A 17,753-nucleotide genomic window follows, 5' to 3' on the forward strand; every position below is an offset into this window, starting at 1 on the left:
CTCTTGTCAATGTATGCTTGCAACCATTTCTGTACTACCTTTAGTAAAATTTTACTTGCATGGGATATTAAAGATATTGTTTGATGATTTCCGCATTCCATTGGGTCACCTCTCTTTGGAATGGGCACAAATATGGATGTCTTCCAATCAGTTGGCCAGATTTCTTGACATAGATGAGTCACAAATATGGATGTCTTCCAATCAGTCTTCCAGATTTCTTGACATAGATGAGTGAGTGCCCCCAGTGCCGCCTCATTCTCTTGAAAGATTTAAAATTTTATTCCATTAATTTCTGGTGCCTTGACTTTGCCAATTCCTTCAATCCTTGGACTTCTTCCTTCAGTATCATTGTAAAATATGTAGTCAACATTGTATCACCAGAATTGTCAAGCTTTTCATGAAATCCTGAAATAATGACTGAAAAAGAAACTGTTTTACAGCAAAGCTTACATATAGAGAGTTTTCTGATGTTGTTGTTGTTAAGTGCCGTCGAGTTGATACCGACTCATAGCAACCCTGTATAGGGTTTCCAAGGAGCAGCTGGTGAGCTTGAGCACCAACCTTGCAATTCAAATGACTTTGCAATCTGATGCATTAGCCCACAGTGCTACACCAGGATTTTAATGTATTTCCACATACTTTTAAGTCTATAAGTTTATAGATACAGTTTTACATCAGTGATACCAGATATAATTTCTTTTTAGTATGTAATGAATTAAAAGCTTGAAGAGAATATAGGCTATAAATCAGGTATAACTTAGTCATAGCATCACACAAAGACAATGAAATAATCAAGAAAGAGATGTTTAACATTATTGATTTGTCTTTTAAAATGGTGAGTTTTAACTAAATTGATACCTCTATATTCATATTTGCAATGCTTCCTATAGTCTTCAAATATAGTGTGTGGGAAGTAACACAGGTTATTGATGTGAGTTTTTATTTTAGCTGTTTCAAATGAATTCTCATTTTAACCAATGAACATATTCCTCTTTAATTATTATACCTTAAAATCCCCCTAAATAACTGTCCCAACTGGAAAAACACAATGCAGAGCTTTATCTCTTCCTTAAAGATTTACTAGTTATGGGAGAATAGAAAGAGATGTGAACAAAATCAAATGTCCTTGAAGATTTGCTTATACTAAGAAATGCTGTAACTGTATTAGCTGTTTTCCATCTTCTTCAAATATAGGACGTATCTCTTTGATTCTATTACTCAAAACAAAGATGTTGGGGCACAAAAAGATATTTTACTTTGGTTTTTAAGAACCTACACTGCTGACCCTGAAATGCCAGACTTCACCAACAAAAACAGATTATAGCAGCAAGCCACCACTTCAGCACACTTTATTTGAAATTCTGAAGTAAGTAATAGTTGTCCTCACCTCAACCCCACCCGTCCCACTCAAATCAGTTACATCTTTTTTCTGGCTTTTGAGCAGCAGGCAGTTCAAAGCTTGCCCATTGCATAACTTCATCTTTTCTCATGGTGATCTCAATCTAGGCTGGTCATAATTATGTAGCTTTATATCAGTCACACCCCTTCATTTGACATTTTGTTGGAATTCCTTCTCTCCTTCAAATACAGTGAGCACATTTAACAATGTACTACTTGCTTCTACTCTATTTTTAGCATCTATTGAAATGGTGACTTTACCCCCTGTCTTATGCTAATCATGCCTACATGGAACAACTTTCCCCACAAGCATCCTTTTTAGTACACTTGTGTTTCCCTGTTGTACAAGCCCTCTTGGGCTAAAAACGTGTTAAAATCAGAAGTTTTCTTCTACAACTCCAGTATTCCATTCCTTCATGGAAAATAGGTACTCCAGAACGATATACACAGATTTCTTTGAGATGCGCTAGAGCCTGGTATGCCTCATTTTTACATGAGGTCCCAATGTTTAATACTTTCTTCTTCCGATCTTCATTTCCTAATGATAGTTTAAGCTTATCAAGTGCTTCTTTGAGAGAGGTGAATATATTTAATCCCAAATTTGCCATTGGCCTATCTGGGTTTGACTTTTTTATTGCATCTACTGGTTTAGGGGCTTGAATGACGCACTCCTGAAATTTGGGTTTCAGTTCAGATAACTCTTTCTTCAAGGTAGTCTTGACTTTAGACTTGACTGGCTCTCACTATCCTGTCTACCCTTTGTACAGTTTACAGTGCTTAAGAAATCAGAAAACTCAGTTGTTCTCATACAGGAAGACCTTTAATGCATCATGAAGACTGGATGGTATGTGCAGGCTGCAGCCCCGGTTTTAAGTAGCACAGCAGGGACATATCTTTTCCCATGATTAGCATTAAAGCCAAAAAACGCTACGAACTGGTATGACCTTAACTAGTTTTTCAATGATTGTTAACAAGTCATTTCAACTTGAAAATATTAATGTTGAGTCATGAAATCAAAGTAGATCCTACCATTTTCTTCCTGTTTTTCTATGAGTGAGAGAGAAAAATACACATATTCTAATATATTTAATTGAAAATGAAAGAAAAATAAATAAAGGCACTTTCTTTAATCATCAATATGGTATTTCGGTGTCTGGAATACCAATGATGTAACACTTTAAAATAAACAAGATCAGATGAAAACATGCCCATGTTTTGTTACAGTTTGCGCTCAGTGTTCTGTATTTACCAGTTCAGGATGGTCCTTACCTCACCAGTCAGACTTCTTGGCCTGTTAAGTTATGATTATTTATTGGCCTGTTGCCCTCAAATTGATTTTAACTCATGGAGAACCCATGTGTTACAGAGTAGACTGCTCTGTAGGATTTCTTGGCTATAGTCTTTTGTCTTTTCGGAAATAGAATGCCAAGCCTTCTACAGGGCTGCTGAGTGAGTTCAAACTGCCAACCTTTAGGTTAGTTGTTATTGTTGTTGTTGTTGTTGTTGTCATATGCCGTGGAGTCGGGTTCGACTCATAGTGACCCTATACAGGGTTTTCAAGGCTGTAAATCCTTATGGGAGCAGAAAGTCTCATCTTTCTCCTGCAGAACAGTTGGTAGTTTCGAACTGCTGACCTTGCGGCTTACAGCCCGATTCGTAACCACTACGCTACCAGAGTGCCATCTAATTGGTTCTGACTCACAGCGACCCTGCATAGGGTTTCTGAAGAGTGGCTGGTGAGTTTGAACCTCCAGCCTTGCGGTTCAAACGACCTTGTGGTCCAGTGCTTATCCTACAGTGCCATGCCCGGACTCTATCAAGTGCAAACTTTTTGTGCTACTCAAGGCCCTTTTAATTATTTCTCATTTTAATGAAACTTTTATTTTTTACTAAAGTACTCTACTGGTAGCATAGTAGTTACGAATCAGGCTGTGAACCGCAAGGTCAGTAGTTCAAAACTACCAGCTGTTCCACGGGAGAAAGATGAGGCATTCTGCTCCCGTAAAGATCTAAAGCCTCGGAAACCCTGTACAGGGTCGCTATGAATCGGAACCCAACTCCACGGCACATAACAACAACAACAACAAAAAGTACTTTACTAAAGTAAAGAATTGGTTTGGAGATATTTCTTTGAAGACTCATATCTTATAAAATCTCAAGAAGTTTGTGTGAAGAGTTTTGAATTTTCTTTAGATTCCATAATATCACACTTAATTTGGAAAAGAAAATTTAAATCTCATTCCAATATTATATTGCATGTTTATCGTGTGTATATATGCCTTCCTGCACCTCTGGCATGCCATTTCAGACCTCTTAGGGTACACTGTTGTTAGGTGTTGTTGAGTCAGCTGTAATTCATAGCACAGTAGAACAAGATACTCGATGCTGCACTGTCCTCACAGTTGCTGTTATGATTGAACCCATTGTTGCTGTCACTGTGTCAACCCATCTTGTTGGGGCTCTTCTTCTTTTTCACTAACGCTTCACTTTACCAAGCATGATGTTCTTCTCCAGGGACTGATCCCTCCTGTTGACATGCCATGTGTATGAGAGGCAAAATCTCACCATCCTCATTTCTAAGAAGCATTCTGGCTGCATTCTTCCCACACAGATTTTTTTGTTCTTCTCGTAGTCCATGATACTGCGAATATTTTCTCTAATGCCATAACTCAGACGCATCAGTTCTTCTGCTGTCTTCCTTATTCACTGCCCAGCTTTCACATGCATATTAAGTGATTGAAATACTTTGGCTTGGGTCCTAAAATCTATGAGTTTACCTTAGTATGAAAAGCTTGCGTTTTTTGCAATATACCATATATCCTTTAGGATTAGATTTCTAATTCTTTGACTCATGGGCATTGTGGAGACTTGCAAAGGCAGTTTTTTCCATTTCTGGTATCATGGAATTTCTTGTTTCCTCTTATCTTTATCTTTGGAGATCCTATCATATTTAGTACCTTTACCCTTCCCTTTCCTTGGTTCTCTCAGTAGCTTAAATGCATTTAAGAATTGTAGGGCATAGATTTCCTTCTCATTAACTTCTAGTAAGTTCTTACTTGTTTAACTATTTGTACTACACAGTGACATCTTCTGGATTTGGTGTTAGGTACCATCCAGCTGTTTCCAACTTCTAGCGAACTTATGCACAACAGAACTAACCACTACCTGGTGCAGAGCCATGCTCACAACTGTTGCTATGTTTGAACCCATCGCTGCTGCTACTGTGTCAATCCATTTCGTTGGAGTCTTCCTCTTTTCTGACCCTCCATTTTATAAGCCTGATGTCCTTCTCTAGGGACTAGTCCCTCTTGATAACATGGCAATACTATGAGAGATGAAGTCTCACCATCTAAGAAATATTCTGGTTGCATTTCTGCCAGCACAAATTTGTTTTTTGACAGTCCATGGTACTGCCAATATTCTTCTCAAACACTATAATTTAAATGCATCGATTCTTCTTTGGTCTTCCTTATTTATTGTTCAACTTGCATGTGCATATGAAGCTACTGAAATTACCATGACTTGTTGGGCCAGGCGCACCTTAGTCCTTAAATTGTTATCTTTGTTCTTTACCATTTAAAAAAGATCTTGTGCAGCAGACTTCCCTAATGCAATGATGCATTGCATTTTATGATGTTATTACTAATATTATTTACCTCAGTGGCTTGGTTAAATTTCCTGCTGAGTTTTTATGCTATAAAGTTACTGTCTTTCTTTTTGTAGCTGGTAAATATTTGTAGTGGGTAGTGATGGTTATTTGGTTAATTTTCACATTCCCTGTTGGAAACCCAGTTTCAGTACCTAACCAGCACAGACACTACTCATCTCTCACTGGAGACTTCTATGTTGCTATGATTGCCTTCTTGCCTGCATCGTTTCTGCAGAGATACCATTGTCGTCTAAGTAGTTCTCTTTGGTAGGTAACTTCATTTTTCATGAGCTGCTTTTGGGATTCTTTCCTTGTGTTTGGTTTTGGAGAGTTTGATTATATATGTATGTCTTGGTGATTTTTTGCAGGGGGGAGGGGACATCTATTCTGTTTGGGGTTCGTTCAGCTTCTTGTATGCTTATCTTCTTGGCTTTCATGATGTTAGCGACATTTTCTTCCAACAGTTCTTTGATTATCTATTCTGGGGTTTTCTAAGTCTCTTCTTGTGTTCTTGAATTCCAATCACCCATAAGTTATTCCTCTTCGTGATGTCCCACGTAACTATTAGTCTTTTTTCAGAGTTTTCATTCTTTTTTCTGGTTGTTCTTCTAGCATACTAATATTGAGAGATTTATATTCAAGCTCATTAATTTGGGTTTCCATTGCTGCTGCTGCTTCTTGTTTTTAAGTTTCCATGGTTTCTTATATACTTGTTTGTCCTGTCAAGATCTTGTCAATTTCTGAAATCTTAGTATTAATCTTCTGGATTTCTAATTGTAAGTTTTATATGTTTCAGAATTTGCATTTATTTTGTCTGTGTTTGCTTTTATAGTTGTTCCCTGAATTTTTTTTTTTTTTTTTTTTAAACTCAAGAATAGAATGGCTTTTGGCCTTTATTTAAACTTGTCAATTTCAGGAGTGCAGTTGCCAGTACCCAAGGAGTCGTGACTGTCCCCTTTGTGTCTCGTGGTCACTCTGTGGTGATTGGGGGTGACAGAGGTAGCGGGGCTAATGAGGAGTGTGGTTGGGGATCTCAGGATGAGAACCTGCAGACCAGGAAGTCTACAGTGCTCGACTCATTGGAGGTTCTTCCTTGTATCAATGTCTCAAAGCAGTCTATATCATCACCACACCAACTCCAACCGCAACACCGATTCCAAATGTCACTGGCAGAGCCCAGTTGAGCACATTGGAGTGTTGTTTAGCCTGGTCTGGAAGTGACTGACTATTCCTCAGGGTATAAAAGTAAGGATGGTCAGGAGAGGGGCACTTGAGTTTGGTTTGGCTGTAGGTGAAGTTGTTGAAGGTTGTTTTATGGCCTACTGGTTCTAGCATGTTATTCCAGAGTGCGTTGGCCATCTCAGCATGACCACGTTCTGAGAAGTAGAGACAGTTCTCAGAGAAGACAGTGAGGTCCTCACGCCCTCTGTTATTCAGTGGGATGAAAGTGTTTTGGAAGAAGGGCTGTATAACAACTGCAAAGTCTTCCCGCTGTGTGTAGTTGTGCTGGTAGGAGATCTTGGAGAGATCATTCTGTTCCAGAGGCAAGAATTTTCTCAGTTTTCTCTTGGGTTTTCTTACCTCCCTCCCCCTAGCCCTGGTATCTGATTCACCCAGATAAATATTTCAGGGGTTGTGATCTGCCTTTAAGGGGTGTTCCCTGAATTCTTCTAAAGTTTTTTCTGTGTTCTCCTTACTTTCCCCAATCTTTCTGTCAATACTTTGACAGTACCTAAATATCATTCTTTTGCTTTCTTTTTCAGTTAATTCTATTACCTTTTCTTCAGAAACATTTTCTGCCTCTGCATCTTGGTCATTTGTTTGAGCAATTCCCTTGTTTCTTCTGTGAGCTAAAATTATCTGTTGTCTCTGGGGCATCTGTTGTTGTCATCAGTTGTATTTAATTGATAATTGTATGTTGATGTGCCCTTAGGCTTTCACGAACTGTCTCCTGTGGCAGTAGTTAGGGAATGGAAGCATTTGCACCATTCTCTTTTGACTGTTTTTGCACCTCAGCTTAGGGTGGATATGGCTGGTATTGGCTACTGCCTATAATTGATCAGGTGGTATAGGTGCTTGTTTTGTCTCTTGTGTAGTGGGTGGAACTACAGAGGTTATGACTGGGCTGTATGAGCATAGTGGCTGTCTCCTGTTGAGTGGAAAAGAGGAGAAAACCTCTCATAAACATACACACAAGAAAATAAACAGAATAAACAAGCAATGAATAATGAAAACAGAAAATAATAAAGGAGGAAAAAGAAAAACAAGGAGCAATCAGAAAAAAGAATATAATAACTAAAAATAAAAAAGGGACAGGAAAATGCAAATAGTAAAGAGAAAAATAAGTGAGAAAATTGAATGAAGAAATTTTAAAACAAGCAAACAAAAAATCTTAGAAAAAACAGGGATATGGAAGATGAAAAGAGAAAGAAAGTACAGAGTAGAAAGATTAAAAGGTGGAAATAAAGAAGGGAAATGAGAAACAAAAGAGAAGAAGAAAAAGCAAAAGTGGAGCTAGAAAGGTTAAAATTCAAGGACACAGAAAGAGAAGAACAGACAGACAAAAACACTGAAACAATGAAAGGAAAAAACCAAAACCAAAGCAACAACAACAAAAAAACAATGCAGCTGTTGGACTCAGAGAAAAGAAAACTCTGGGGACCTACAGCCAGCCAAGGAGCTCACAAGGTGGGTGTGGGAGGGATGTGACCATGGAGTTCCTAGCCCTAGATGGAGTTCCTAAAGGCCTAGGTGTTACTTATATTCGGGGCACTCAATCCGGAAGTAGTTTGTTGAGGTCCTTGATGGAGCGGGTTTTAGTATCTGTTAGGATCAAAGAGTAGCTGGGGGGCAAAGTGACTGGTTATGAGGGTTTCTGCTACACTAATGCTGGTCAGGTGACTCTGCAGGTTCTGTAGGTTTGGAGCCAAGCTGCCTGAACCAAGGCACCAAAGTGGCACAGCTGGCCCCCACCTCAATACTGGTGTGGCCCCCAACCATATGCCTCCAAATTCCTGGAAAGCAGGTTCTTCGTTGGGGGTGGATGGGATTGGGAGCTGGCCACACCTCTGGTCACCAGAGGCGTGTGGGAGAAAAGAAGGAATTGTACCTCTCCCATCTCCTGTATGAGTCTGCTCTGCCAGGTCACCTCTGTCATCAAAGCTGCTCACAAAAGTTCTAGAGAGTTGTGCCTTATCTTGTTGTCAGTTCACTAATAAGTGTCCCTCTCTCACTGTCCCTGCTCAGCTTCTCCTCCCAGCAAGCACTCAATCCGCTTCTCTAAGCTTTCCTCTGAAGTTCAGGGTTACAGGGTTTTCATCTGTTTCTGTTTCATTTAGTGTCTCATAGCTTTGTTGTAGAGGGTCCATCTGCCTAGTCTGCCATCTTGCCAGAATTTTATCCAGCTCCAGTTTTCCACAATTTTCAGAGGCTGCTGGGCACCAGGACTTTCATTTGGAGTGTCTCTGGATGACTGGAACCCTCCAGTTTTTCAGTTAGCAGCTAAGCACATTAACCATGAGCCTCATGCAGAGACTCAATTTAGGGAGAACTGACATGTCTGTCAGAAAAAGATGAGACTTTCTGCTTTTGCAGAGATACACAGTCTCAGAAACCCTATGCAGGGTTGCTATGAGTTGGAATCGACTCCATGACAGTGTGTTTGGTGTCTTTGGTTTGCCATCTCTATAATGTCATTCATTCTGTCCAAGAATGGAGAATGTCTATTTGCTCATGTTTTCTTTAGTGTCTTTTAAAAAGGTTTTACACATTGTTTTATTTATTCCTAAATATTTAATCTTTGTTGTTATATTGGTGTTTTTAAGTGCTGTTGAGTTTCTTCTGACTCAGCGACCTTGTGGTTAGCAGTCCAGTGTTTATTCTTCTCTGCTATTTGGAAACCCTGTACAGGGTCACTATGGGTCGGAACCGACTCGACGACACTTAACAACAACAACAACAAAAATTATGTATTTCTGTGTATTGTTTATGTATGCATATGACAGCTATTGATTATCATATGCTAATTTTATATACTGCTACTTCACTGAAATCTTTCATTTTTCAACTTGGTTGTATTATTGATTGTTATTTATATCATTGGAATTCTTGAGAGACTAAAATTGTGCTCCCATTTTTAAATGTGCTCTAAGATTTAGGAACAAAGAAGTCTGGAGAGGCAAGATCAGGGCTATAGGCTGGGTAGGGTTCCGACTCATAGCAGCCCTGCAGAGGGTTTCTGAGGCTGGAAATCTTTACAGGAGCAGAAAGCCTCATCTTTTCTCCCGTGGAACAGCTAGTAGTTTCAAACTGCTGACCTTGAGCTTAGCAACCCAATTTGTAGGCACTACGCTACCAGAGCTCCTTTGGGTAGGTAGAGTAAGGTTTCCCATTGAAATTCTCATAAAGACAATCCTTGCTTCCTTTAAGAATGAGCAGGTGCATTATCGTGATGGAAAACAGTTCCTTGGAATACTTTCTTGGTGTTTTACACACCAACACAGCTTTCTTACAACTTCTGCCTAATAAAGTCCCCTTGTTTGCCTCTCTCAAGATTACTTATTTGCAATCGCAGGAAACAGTGGCTATAACTTTCTGAGCTGACTCTGCCTTGGATTTAATTGGCCTAGTAGATGCTCTTGGAAACTACTGTTTTGATTGGCCCTTGCTTTCTGGATTGTATTGGTAAAACTAAGATTCAACTCTGGTTATGATTCGTTCCATGAAATTGCCTTCACTAGCTTCCATCATGCTTAAAATTAAGACTGATGGAAAGATCAGCTTTTTGAGCTGACTTTTGACCCCCATCTAGCTGAAAGCTAGATGGTCAATTAAAACTGAAAATACCAAACCATGTGAGATCTCAGCTTAAGTAATGATCACATCAATGCTAATTCTACAGTCTCTTCTACCAGTTTCTGGACTTTGACCACAGTTTCTTCATTTGTCAAGGTTGTCAGTCTTTCCTCTCTTGTCGCTTCTTTGAGATCATCCCTACTTTCCTTAAAATACTTGATCCATCTGTAAACTGTTCTTTTATGTGGCTAGTATTCCTGTAAACTTCTGCAAAGCTTCAGTGGTTTGAAAAGATGTCCATTTGAGTTTTGTTAAAAATTTCATAGTAGTCCTGACTTCAAAATTGTTATTTTCCATGATACAAAAAGTCTCCTTTTTTTTTTTTTTGGAAGGCACCCATACCAGGCTAAGACAAGTGTGTTACTGAGAAAACTTGTCTGCAGCCATCAACTGATCGCAGACACATGTTTAAACATGTTTCGCTTGGAATAAATCCATACACATAGGAACTGGAACCCAGCAACCCTTTTTTGACTTACCCTCTTATAGCATCTTATAAAGAAAGTTTCCTTTGATTTCCTGTTGAATTTTGTCAAAAGATTTATCAATGTTTATGGAGAAAATGTCTGTTTGTCCCTTAAGATTTATGAATGTGATTTTGATATTTATAGCTGCCCTAGTTGAAACTGTTCTGTATTCCTGAACTAAATTCTAGTTACTCATGTGTATTCTTTTCTTAATGTGATATTGTTTTTTTTTTGGCCAAACAGTAAAATTGTACCCCTCTGTGTACTTAAAGAGTAAAAATTTGTTTCTTTGCATTGTAGGGTCAAACCTTCTGTCTTACAATTATCTGTTAGTGTTTCCATCTCCCTGAAAGAGAGCTCTTAGAACCTGGATTCAATTTTACTCTTCTTTTTTTTTTAATGCCTAACTCAGGTCTTAATACATACTTGGGATTCTGTAAATGGTTGTTAAGTTTATTAAACTTTGAAATCTTAAACAGTGAGCAGACACATCAGTATTAAGGAGCAATTGCCAGTGAGGTGTAGGAGGTCTTGAGGTTATCAGCCCGACTGTGCTACCAGAGCTCCTTAAATTGGCCTTTAGAGAAGCCCTAAAAACTATACTGGTTTCAGGCATCTTCTGATTTCAGTCTTTTCATCTGTTAAAGCAAGTGGACACTCTGATCTTTTAAATTCTGTTCCATATCTAAAAGGAATTTATGAAATTTGATTTTAATTGGAAGTATGCAGTTTTACATTTTGCATAAGTACTTTTTTCTGAGATTTTTGTTAGAATTGTTTTCACTGTTTTAAATCAGTAGATACCATAATTGTAAGATTGTTTTGATAAAGCAAATTTTTACCACAAATATTTATGTTGTGAAATACTTGTAACAATATTGGTGAGGTGATAAAACTCTTAACTAAATTATTTAATGTGTGCTTAACACATTCTACTTTTAGGTATGTCTGACTGCAGCAATGATACTACTGTTCTTGATGCATCTAAACCAGCCACAGAAGAAGCCAAGTCTATTTCTGAGGTGATTGGGTGGTATTTACATTGTTTTCTTAAATCAGTAGATCTCAAAGACTTTTAAATTTGATTTAGTTCTTTAAAACATATGGCATTCTAAATAAACTTTTTACCACTCTGATGACTCAATAGAAAAAGAAGAAAGACACTAAGCAATTTTTTATTGGATTCAAATTAGCCCAGGTGGCACAAGTGATTACTAGCCATAAAGGTTGGCGGTGTGGCCATGTGGATTAATGCGGTGAACTGCAAAGTCTGTTTGAATCACAAGGTAGGAAATTCAAGCTCCTATACAGGGTCACTGTGGGTCAGAACTGACTCGGTGGCACTTAACAACAACAAGAGACATTTTCGAGTCCTGGTGTGGTGCTGTAGGATAAGCATTTGACCCCCAAGGTCAGTTTGAACTGCAAGATTGGCAGTTCAAACTCACTAGCCGGTCCTCAGAAACCCTCTACAGGGTTGTTATGAGTCGGAAATGACTCTAGGTCACATAACCACCAACACCAAAGAAGCACTTTGGGATACAGGCCTGGTGATCTGCTTCTAAAAAATCCCAGCCGTGAAAACCCCCTGGAGCAGTTTTCCTTTATACATGGGGTTGCCATGAATTGGAGTGGACTTGATGGCAACTAGCAGCATCATGTTGTGTAGAATGACTAATACTAGCAATAACATTTTTTAGTGCTTAAGGCTTTACAGAATAGCACTTTTATATCATTCCACCTGGATCCATAAAATAATTTAGGTAGATGGAACAACTATTATTTTTCCTTTTTTTTGTTGTTTTGTTACTAGAACAGATGTAAGGTTCACAGTAGTTGTGAGTGACTCAGAGGAATTGGTAAAGCAGGAACCTAATATTGAGTAGTGTCTTTCACTACTGCATTGTAGTGTTTCTGTAGTAGTAACTTGCTTCCTGTGCTGGGGGCAGTGTTTCTTCACTTAAACCAAAACATTGGTAGTCTGTGTAACGAAGTCTAGTGTAGGATTTAGAGCTAGATTATTTACCTTTAGTTTAGAAGTCAAAGATGAGTTCTGGTGGGGATAAGGTGCATAATTCGTGGATCCTTTGTCATTTAAAGTTACCTAGCTATTTCCTGTTTGGCAAAGCAGTGCTGTAACTAGGGCATTGGAAACTAGGGCGTTAAGTGTACTGTGTTTATCTTAGCCTGTGGATTTGATTTTAGGAGTCCTGGTGTGGCACTGGACCTCGAGGTTGCTTTAAACCATAAGGGCTGTGGCTCAAACTCACCAGCCACTCCTTGGTAACCTTATACAGGGTCACTATGAGTTGGAACCAACTCAAGGGCACTTAACAACAACAGTGGATTTTACTTATTATCAGATCTCTCAATATTGCTGGATTTTTCCCCCCTGTTGCATGCAATCAGTGGTCCTTGTATGATGAAATTTCTTGGTTATATGTATGATGTTTGTATTTTATTTTATTGGGGGGGTGGTATTGGGTAGGAATAAGGAGTGAAGGAGTTAGGGTTAGGACTATGGCTAGGTCTAGGCAAGGCCTGTTATTGTTGTTTAGTGTCATTGAGTTTGTTCTGACTCACAGTGACCCTGTATAGAACTCCTGAGGAGTGGCTCATGAGTTTGAACTGCTGACCTTTTGGTTCAAACTGACCTTGAGGTTGAGTGCTTATCCTACAGTGCCACACCAGGACTTCATTTTGTTTTAGGGTATGGTTAGGGCTAGGGATAATGTAAGGGGTTAGGGTTTGGGCTAGAGTTAGGAATAAGGCTTGGTTGAGTGTTTTAGGGATGCTATTGTTTTTATTTATTTTGTCAGTTTGTTTCCTGAATTCTTCTATAGTTCTGTCCATGTTTTCCTTGATTTTACCTGCCATTTTCTCGATCATTCTCTCAATCAGTTGGAGTTGCCTAATTTGTATTTGTTTAAATTCCTTATTAGGTCGTTCTGATACTATTTCTGGTGTTCAGTTTACTGAGTCTGTATTTGGTCACTTGTGTGAGTACTCTGCCATAGTTCTTTGTGTATGCTGAACTGGTCTGTTTTTGTGAGACCCTGTGGTAGTAGGGTAAGTACTATATGTATGTGACGATTGTGTATGGATATATTCTCAGGAACTTACCACCTGTCTCCTGGTAAATGTGCTGTAGACACTGAGAGCGTGAACTCAGTTTTCTGTTCACTGTTTGTGGAGCATAGTTCAGGGTGGGTTCATGGGCCTCCAGAAGGAGGGTTGGATGGCTGGCGTCTGATCCTGGGCAAGGCAAAGGCCATGTAAGAGATGTGCCACTGCCTGCTGGGTTGTTGAGCCTGGGAACTGGCATTTAGTTTTTTGACAACTTCTAATTTTACAGACTCATACTTCATATATTACACATTCCGATTATTAATGAATATTGCAGCTGTTTCTTTTCATTTTGACATGTGCTCATCAGCAAATGAAGGTCCTAAAAGCTATGCTCCATCCACATCATTAAGGTCAACTCTTTTGTGGGGACAGTTCTTCTCCAGTCATATTTTGGGTGCCTTCCAACTTGAGAGGTTCATCTTCTGGCACTGTGTATGACAGTGTTCCATTGTTATTTATAAGGTTTTTAATGGCTATTAATTCAGAAATGGTTTGCCTTTCCTACCTCGTCTGGCTTAGTCTGGAAGTGCCACTGAAACATATCCATCATGGGTGACCCTTCTAGTTAGTAAAATACCAGTGACATAACTTCCAGTATCACGGCAACACACAAGCCATCATAGTATGGCAAACTTGCAGATGATGAGTGGTAGAGAGAAAATGCATAGAGAAAGGAAATTGATAAACATACATAGGGAGAATGAATAACTACCTTGGCTTAAGTTATCTGAAGACGCATTAGTTGATAGAAAAAGATAATTCAGGGACAGGTTGGGGGACGAGACAAATAGTTGTACACCATTGCTCCTTGCTGCACTTTTCACAATAGCTGTAAAGTAGAACAACCGAAAATCCTCATAAACTGATGAATGGATAAACAAAATGTGTCATATACAAGGGTAGGTCAAAAAGTATTGCTACAAAATCATAGCACCGTTATTAAACAAAAATATCAAAATTTGAAGCTACTATTTCTCGATATAACCTCCATCTAAGTTTATACAACACTGTCTGTGATAGGATAATATCCACGCACCTACAGGGAAGCCCAGTTAATACCACTATTATTCAAATTTATGCACCAACCACTAAAGCCTGTGAGGATGAAATACAAGAATTCTACCAACTTATTCAATCTGAAATTGATCAAACATGCAATCAAGATGTATTGATCATTACTGGTGATTGGAATGCAAAGGTTGGGAGCAAAGAAGAAGGATCAGTAGTTGGAAAATACAGCCTTGATGATAGAAATGATGCAGGAGAACACATGATAGAATTCTGCAAAACCAATGATTTGTTCAATTCAAATACCCCAACGAGATGGGTTGGCCAAGTGGAAGCATCGATGGACTCAAGCATGGCAACAGTAGTGATGTTGGCCCAGGATCAGGCAGTGTTTCGTTCTGCTGTGCATAAGGTCGCTATGGGTCGGTACCGACTCAGTGGCACCTAATAACAACAACAACAACAAGTTTATACACATCTGAAGGTGGTGTTTCCATCTGTAGTCTGCTCTGAAAAATTGTGAACTCTTTGACTTACAATACATCAAAATGACAGTTTTTGCTCCTATAGGGACTCAAATAATTTTCCTTTTTAAATGTTTTTCTTAAATTTGGGGGACAAAACGATGATGAAGGGGCAAAATCAGAGCTGTAGGGTGGTTGAGGTAAGATTTCCCATCAAAATTCTCATAGTGTAGCCCTCAGTATCCTTGGAGAATGAACAGGGGCAGTGTCATGATGGAAAAACAGTTCTTGGTGCAACTCCCCTGTCTTTTTTCTCACCAATGCAATTTTCCATTTTCTTAGAACTTCTTTCTAATAAATTTCGGTGATCATCCTATGTCCTTCCAGAAAACCTTTCAAGATTATCCCTTTGTAAATTCCGAGAAACAGGCACCATAACCTTCTGAGCTGACCTATCTGCCTTGAATTTAACTGACCCAGTGGATCCCTCAAAAGCCACAATTTCCATTAGACCTTTTATTTTGCTGGCACCCTAAGGAGATTAAGATGATTATATTATTGAGAGAATTTATCCACTGATCTCAGATACATGTTTAAATACATTTTGTTTAGAATAATCCTGTGTCCTCATACATATATGGATAAAAATGTTAACATTTGTAGACCTACTCGTTTTGTCTTTATTCTAATCTATCTTGGCTCTGGTAGCGTAGTGGTTACAAGTTGGGCTGCTAACCTCAAGATCAGCAGTTCAAAACTACCAGCTGTTCCACAGGAGAAAGATGAGGCTTTCTGCTCCTGTAGAGATTTACAGCCTCAGACACCTTATACAGGGTCACTAAAAGTTAGAACCAACTCCACGGCACATCACCACCACCACTGCCATACATATCAGGGGGATTCAGATAATGCATGACAAAATTACAGTATCTTTTCATTTTATTTTTCCATGAAATTTTTGAAGCCCCCTTGCATGCAGCTTTAAAGAAAAATGAAGGTTTGATGCATGCCACAACAAGGGTGATCCTTGAATATATTACACTGAGTGAAATAAATTTGTCATAAGAGGACAAATATACTGAATGATCTCACTCATATGAAATAAGCAAATAATTAAAAGATTAGTCATTGTTACTAGGGGGAAAAGGCATTTTTGTTTGGAAGATATTATTAACTGTTATGGTAATGGTGTTCGAATATTTTGGAAAAGAACAGTGATAATGGTGGTGGCATAACATGAAAATTATAAACAGTGTCATTGACTTTGAAATGTGGAATTTTTTTGGCACATGAGTTGGTGTTTATATTTTCATCACAATAGGAATAATAGTAATAAGAAGTTGGATGAAGATTTGAAATGTCAGTATTCAGATAGCAGGTGGGGTTGAAAATACGAGTGCCTCACAAAGTTCATGGAAAAATTCTATTATCTATTAATTCCATTTTTCCATGAACTTTTTGAAGTCCCTAATACAAGACGAATTGATGGTTGGTTCTAATGATTAAAACATTCATTAAGAAAAAATTTATAATATATATAAAACAGGTAAAATAGTGAAAGAATATCCATATATTTATCATCCAGAGTCAGTGATTACTAAGTTTTACCACAGTTGCTTCATCCATCTTTTATATAATTTGTCAGTCGTCTACCTAGAAAGACACGAACTGGCCAAGATAGATTAGAATAAACAAAAAATGAACAGGTCACAAAAGTTAACCTTTTTATCCATATTTCAAATTTCTTCATTGTGGTCTGTTTTAGAAAAGGCTAATTAGAATACCCCTAATGATAAAGTTGGAGAAGTAGCTGTGCTGGTAGAGTCTCATGCTGACAGAACTACTCCAAGTTTTGTTCTATTGGTCTTATACTAAAATCATTATGCTGAAGTGATAATAGCTTTATAAGGTGTTTTTCCATCCTAGTGTGGTACTGTAGGATAAGCACTGGACTGCTAACCACAAGGTCAGCAGTTCAAAATACCAGCCACTCCTCCGAAACCATACACAGGGTCGCTGTGAGTTGGAACCAACTCAATGGCACTTGTAACAACAACAGCATTTATGAAATCATGGCCATCCACAAATGTGCTCTTACTTTTATTATTTCCTCTTTCTGCTTGTTTTGAGTTTTATTTGATCTTCTGTTTTCTGATCCTCAAAGGTCAATGATTTCATATCTTAATTTTAATTTATAGCCATTTAAAGCTATACATTTATCTTATCTCTTAAGCATTTTTCTAATATCAGTATATAAATACTAATGTGTTTTCATTATAATTCAATAAAAAATATTTTCTCTTTTGTGATTTTTTTTCTTTGACTCAATTATTTAGAAGTATGTTTAACTGATAGATTTTAGTGATATTTTTGGAAATCTCATTATGATTGATTGTAATATAATTATAATATGCTTATAAAATATATCCTATATGGTGTCAGTGTTTAAAATTTATTGAGACTTGTTTTATGGCTTAACACATGATCTATCATATAAATGCATTGTGTGCTCATGAAAAGAATGTGTATTCTGCCACTTTGGGGTTTAATATTTCTTAGTTTCATAGTTCTACTATTAGAGAAATTCACAACTGGGTGACTTTAAAGAACAGAAATGTATTTTCTCACATTTCAGGAGGCTAGAAGTAAAAATTCAGGGGATGTCCTAGATAAACTAGAGGGTGTCCTTTGTTTATCTGCCCTTCTAGTAATTTATAATCCTTGGAGTTCGTGGACTTGTAAATTCATCTGCCTCTGTTGTTATCAGATAGCGTTTGTTTCCCC

At 38.1% G+C, this 17,753-nt stretch overlaps 1 protein-coding gene and 1 pseudogene across 2 annotated transcripts in view; one reads left to right on the forward strand and one right to left on the reverse strand.

Annotated features, from left to right (window-relative positions):
- Nucleotides 1-17,753, forward strand: part of ARFIP1 (ADP-ribosylation factor interacting protein 1) — a 169,559-nt gene that overhangs the window by 15,742 nt on the left and 136,064 nt on the right. The gene's annotated exons all lie outside the window — the stretch shown is intronic.
- Nucleotides 1,413-2,206, reverse strand: LOC102841695 (annotated as a pseudogene).

Source organism: Chrysochloris asiatica, unplaced genomic scaffold (assembly GCF_000296735.1).
Source record: "Chrysochloris asiatica unplaced genomic scaffold, ChrAsi1.0 scaffold00329, whole genome shotgun sequence".
In the NCBI taxonomy this organism is placed as follows: Eukaryota; Metazoa; Chordata; class Mammalia; order Afrosoricida; family Chrysochloridae; genus Chrysochloris; species Chrysochloris asiatica.